The sequence below is a fragment of the Maniola hyperantus genome, chromosome 6, assembly GCF_902806685.2.
Source record: "Maniola hyperantus chromosome 6, iAphHyp1.2, whole genome shotgun sequence".
In the NCBI taxonomy this organism is placed as follows: Eukaryota; Metazoa; Arthropoda; class Insecta; order Lepidoptera; family Nymphalidae; genus Maniola; species Maniola hyperantus.
Genome location: NC_048541.1, coordinates 9281891 through 9288227, shown reverse-complemented (window position 1 = coordinate 9288227; position 6337 = coordinate 9281891). Strand labels below are relative to the sequence as shown.

At 31.9% G+C, this 6337-nt stretch overlaps 1 long non-coding RNA gene across 1 annotated transcript; it reads right to left on the bottom strand.

Annotated features, from left to right (window-relative positions):
* Window positions 1–2707: 2707 nt before the first annotated feature.
* Window positions 2708–5028, bottom strand: LOC138402443 (uncharacterized). Its single transcript, XR_011236820.1, has 3 exons — window positions 4165–5028; window positions 3924–4074; window positions 2708–3826 (listed from the first exon to the last, which is right to left on the bottom strand). It is a non-coding gene; the product is annotated as an uncharacterized lncRNA (long non-coding RNA).
* Window positions 5029–6337: the final 1309 nt, after the last annotated feature.

Sequence of the window (6337 nt, the reverse complement as noted above, 5' to 3'; positions counted from 1 at the left end):
CTCCAAGGAGACAACGACACAGACAGCGACGCGTTCAAAATATTAAAGTGGTGAGCAAAGACCACAGAGTACTTTGTACATAATATAAGAACTAAGAAGGCAAAGACCAAAAATATACTCTGTGGCAAAGACTAAAGTTAGTACTATTATATTATTCTGTGGTAGTATCTAATCACTACGTCTGTGAGGCCTTAAAGGACTGTTATCCAGGGCCGTAAAATAAATTTAAAAAAAACTACGTCTATGTGAGTTAGTGTAAGTGTGACCAACTAGAAATGAAAAAACTCCTATTCCGATTATTAACCGACTTCCAAAAAGAAGGTGGTTCTCAATTCGGCCCGTTTTTTTTAATGTATGTACATCGATTTTATCGATTTTTCTGGACCGATTCGCAATTTAAATTTCTCAAATTAATGTTGTAGGTACTTATCAAACAACGACTTCATGCTTGGACTCCAAGTCCCACCTCCTCAACCCTGATGATGTAGGGTACAGCATTCCTAAACTATAGTGATTCAGAAACTGCGAATGATGCAATATTATTTATTGTGCCAAGCATACCTAGACTACTTTTGAACTTTGAACTGACTATACCATTGAACTTCAGATCCTAACTCCTTAATCCTGATGCTGCAAGGTACTGAACTCCTAAGCCGTGGGGGTTCGGGAATTTCTGATGGTTTTTTTTTTAATTTATAATTTATTTATAACAAGCGTACACCAATTAATAAGTACATAGTTTTTCTCTCACCAAACTGGTGAGCCAGTTTGTTGGCGAGCTGGCGCTCCTTAACAATAATTAGTACTTATGTACGTATTACATGATATTCTAACTTAAATACCTGCTTAAACTCATAACACAAACAATACTCAGATTAAGGATTGGTCGCTGCAGCGCTTTGAGCGCTTGATCCTCAATCTGAGATAACAAACAACATAAACTTAAATAAAAAACAAATAATAATAATAGCTTAATCAGTTAGGGGGTCCCTAGGGAAGTGTTTCTTTAACTTCTTCTTAAACACCCCCTCACTGACCTTATTCTCTTCCCTTAACCAATCTATGCCGTTGTAAATTTTAGGTAGGTACCATATTATATTCACTTAATCTTTCACCGTAGTAAGTAAGTAGTTACAGACTTTGGTGAATTGATATTTTAGGTATCAAGCAACGGCTTCATGATTACACTCCAAGTCCGAACTCCTCAAACCTGATGATGCATGGTACATCACTCCTAAACCATAGAAATTCACGAACTGTTCCGGGTGAAATAACATTGTAAATGCAAAACCACTACAAAGTAAGAAATAACTTTTGTTTCTACACGTGTAGATGTATGTATGAAGTCGGGCGAGCATAGTTAATAACAGAAACTAAAAATCCCCCCATTACAGTAAGCGGTCTCTTCAGTCGGCCCGGTCGACATATAAATGATTTGGTAAATTCTTAAAGTATTTATCAAACAGTTCATTTTATCAAACAATTCATTTTATTAAAAAAAGTGCGTTAGGTATGTTGTTTTACTAATTAACACGATTAAGAAATCAATTGTTTGTCAAATGATATTTTATGAAAAAACAATTTGTCTGGTTATTTGTTTTATCAAGTGAATTATTTGTAGAAACATAAGTTTTATAACGATCATAAAATGATTCATAATTAATTTGGCAGAATTTGTTTGGGGAATGAAACTTTGTTATTTGTTTTTTGACAATTGATCGGTCACCGTTTATTATGCTTAAAATTATTATACGTAGATCTGTTGACATAATACTAAGACGGAGCTGAGGTGTCTGCTTGTATACTCGGAGTGTGTAAATATTCGTTATCTCCCGGCATTAGGAACTTCATAAATTATGTTTGTCACATGCGAGAGAATGGAGTCTAGAAATAGAAAGACGTACCTACCTAATCTTTCGGGAATGACAAAAATAATTGTACCTACCTAAGTACCTAACTATATACCACAAAGTTGAAATAAAATAATTAAATAATGTAGTGTCGGAAATACGTACCGAATAGAAATGACTCTTATTGAGATCACCTATTCTTAATAAGGTCCATTGACGAGCTTTAAGAAAACAAATTTTGTCATTAATTTACTTTTGATACATGACTTTTGTTCAATTTTTGTAGGTAAAATGTGAACAATTTGTATATTTTGGATGTTTTGTAAATTGAAATAGGTACTTCTTAAATCAAATTTATAAGGATTTGCAAAAACGTGGTCTTTATTAGGCGAACTTACCTTACTTAGTATTTGTAGTTCATATACACTGAAAGAAATGTTTTGTAAACAGTTACAAAAACTTTGGTTACTGTTTACACAAAAAAAGTGACTTGCAAACTATGTTTTACTAGCTACAAAACTGACTTTTGCTATTTGAGTTGAGGTACTAGTTGCTAAAGTTATTTTGTTGAAGTTAATTGAACTGTTTTACTGTTTTTAAGCAACCAGTTTATGAACGTATAACACTCCATCTTCTTGTTAAGTACTTTTCGATTTTGTATCTTTTAAGCAACCTGCGCCCTACTGGTACCTTTACTGTGCGTTTGTTATTAACAAGTCGATATGTTGTTAATATGTTAAATGTTTTGTATCAATTTAACAAACTGTTTACCTACTGGTAGCCTAATGGTGTGCATTTGGTTACAAAACAATTTGTCAACGGATTACTATATTTTATTGTTACTGATATGTGAACAGTGTGATTGTTATTAAGATATCTTGGTGTGTTAGTAGTTACCAAACTGTTTAGTAATATGTAACTAAATTAGTTGAGTAATGGTAGGGAACTGTTCAGTTATAAATAAGAAACCTAGTTGAGTAATGGTATTATGGTTAATGAAATCTAGCTTATAGTATTTACATACTTATTTTTTTGCAGTAGATATAATTTGCAAGCTAAAATGTAAACCTATACCAATATTGTGTCTGTTTGTTCAAAAACCAACAAACCCATCGGTACATTTACATTTCAGCAACAAACTACATCTGTTACAAAAAAATAAGAATAAAGATACTATTACAAGCTAGATTTCATGAACCGTACCATTACTCTACTAGGTTTGTTACTTATTAGTAATAAGTTATAACTAAACAGTTTGGTTAATTAATATTGGCTAAAGTTACTGATTTGAAATAAAATTATACATTACTTTCTACTTATTTATTTTTCGTCTCACATACATAGGTAGGTACGAGTATACTTAATATATATCTCAATATCAAAATTAAAAATACAAGCCTATAAAACTTACAGATGAAACATAAACATAGCTTTTACTATGAGACGATTTTCCAGAATTAAAAAGGGCTGTTTCATACGTTTTCCAATGAGCAGTGGCTTCTTGTATGAAATATCTATTTTTTATCCTGGAGGATGGTTTGACCCGCTTCAGTATTATTTATAACATAGCTTCGAAATAGCATTTTACCTTAATTATTAATCAGTTATTTGAGTTACAGTCATAAAAACAAGTCTACAAAAATTTAATAATATTATGATGTCATTTGTATACATTCAAAAATAACTCTATCATTAACAAAAATATTTTTAATCATCATAAATGAAATTACACAAGCTTTTTTAAGTAGGAAGGTATCTTCACTTGTAATTTGACAGCAATTATATAATATTATGCATTATTCATTAAATTGGCACTAAACAAATAAAAATTCAACCTTACTAAAGTACCTACCTACCTGCAAAACTTATTTATACATACACATTCTGTATCTGTTCTGTTTCTGGAGCTCCAAATCATCTGAAGTATGGTTTTGTTGTAGTTGCTTTTTCTATATTTTCATCCTCAGGACAGGACACTGAAAAAATTAAACAAAGAATTAATTTATTTAGAGAAGGACGACTACACCAGAGAGCTAAATCTACACTCGCACATGCTAAGAAGATTGTACTTACATCACTTTGCTGGTCTGACGGAAAAGCATCTGTTAGCATATTTTTAACTGTGGATAGTTGTTTTATCAGTTTCGCTGTGTCCAATCATAGGTACCAGTTCCTTTGTTGTCCTCGGCCAACATTAACAATGTTTCAAAGTCAATGCCATGTTCTAGAATATAATTGTAAACATAATTATGATGCAACCACCATACAACTACCTATTACCTACTTTGAATATTCTTACTACCAGCGTACATACCTTTAAATTTCGGAATGTACATCTCGAGGCCCCACGACTTTAAATAATCTTCTATGATAATATCATAGAAGATTGATATTGTCAGGCTCAGCCAGCTTTGTGCCTTCGTCAGACACTGCCGCCTCCGCGAAGTCGCTCATGTTCTTAAATATTCGGCCAGGCGCTGTACGGTACAACTTTTTTACGAAAACCATTAGGCACCTGTTGTAGAAACCGTACCGCACCGTAGAAACAATAGTGTAAACACTAATTACGAGGCACTCCTTTTGCTGACTCCAAATAAACACACTCACTGATCACTGAATAAAATTGAAACAGGACAACGTACAGGCTAAAATATCAAAGAAAGTTTGATTGTTATTTTTGAAATTGTTAGATTATTTGTAATTAAAGTTTGACTATATTAATACAGCATTTGGTACGGTTGTTATCAGTAAAATAAATAGGGTATCACCTGTAAAACCTTTGTAGATAATAAATAAAGTAACATGTTATTATCAAATTTATTAAGCTTTTTAATGTCTACAAAAGTTTGGTAATTCACTAAATGTACACGTTTTGTAAAATATAATCAAATATTAAATAAATAATAAGCAAATAGTTATGTTATGTATTAGACATCGGTTTTGTTGCTATAGAAAATCTAATTGGTTTACGTTGTTTCAGTTACTAGTAACCAAACGTTTTGTAACTTATTAACCTACTACATTAACCCAACTGCCTTTGAGAACACACACTAAACTAGTTATGTAATAAATAGTCAAAGTTTATTTATTAACGACTAAAGTTTGTTTAAAATGTAAGCAACAAAACTAGTTTGGTTGATTCTTTTTTTCAGTGTAATGATAATTTATAGTGCTAAGTATCTAAAAAAGACAATATACCTAGTAGGTAATAAGTAAGTAGGTATACTTTTAGGTTTTGTACGGCGTTAAGTCCAAAAACTATTTATGTTTAATACCTACGTAAATTAATATATGGGCGTTACTAAAAACTGTACCTACCTATGTTCAATAACGTCCATGACACAGGGTCTTTAAAAAGTCTTTGTTTGCATAATCTCATATGACTGATAGTGCTTAGGTATGTGTTATTTTTCTGTATTCTTTTTTGTCATTAAACTATTTTTCTAATCAGTTTTTTAATTCAATCATTTTATTAGGTACCTAAATACTTACCTAATATACTTTTAGGTAATTTGAAATTAACTGGGCGGTTAATTGCCTGGGATACCTTAATTTTTTTGGTCAGTTCATATGGGTTTTGAGTACCTACCTAGGTAGGTACGAGTCTGATTCATATTCGTCATGAGTAGTAACTACCTAATATTTTTTTGCGGCAAATTTAAATTAAAATTGTTGAGTGTGCCTATTCGTACTCGACAAAGTTGCTTATTTCGTACCGGTACGAATTAGGAAAAAAATAAGTAGGTATTTTCATTTCATGCTTGACATTGTGAAGTGGAAATACAACACTTGGTCCCAAGACGACATGGACGTGACTCTTCATGTACCTACCTAATTAGAAATGGAAGGTTAAAATTGAATCAGGTTCAAACGTATAAAATAACGTTTTGTCGTCACTTTAAAGGTGTAATTCAGAACCAAATGATGTCCCAGGGATTTAACAGACACAATGGAGAAAGATCTTGTCAACCACATCCTTGAGTCCAGACTTTTTGGAATCACGATACCAAGATTTTAGGCATTTAGCTTTTCAATTGGTGGAGAAAAGGAAGAAAACAAAAAATAAAGAAACTGAGAAAGAAGGAAGTTGGTTTTGTAAGATTTAAGTAAGCAATTAGGTAAGTAGGTACATTCGCTTGCCATGATTAAAGTATTTTACTTATTTCATATTTACGAGTAAGTAGGTAGGTATTTAATTAAATTGCTGTGATAAAAAGACTAAAAATGAACCTAAAATCTCAAAGTAGGTAAGTACCTAGGTATCTACTTAAACTAAATATATAAATAAATAAAATACAACCACACATAAGTACCTACCTACCTACCGCATTTTTATTTTTCGAAACTCCCAATTCTGATTTTTTTACCACACGGTCTAATCCAGGCGTGCTGACGATAATATTATTGACTGCTCCAGTAGGTAAGTACCTACTCAATAGTCAAATTCACTGTTCGTACCTACCTGCTTTATAACATAAGTATAAAAT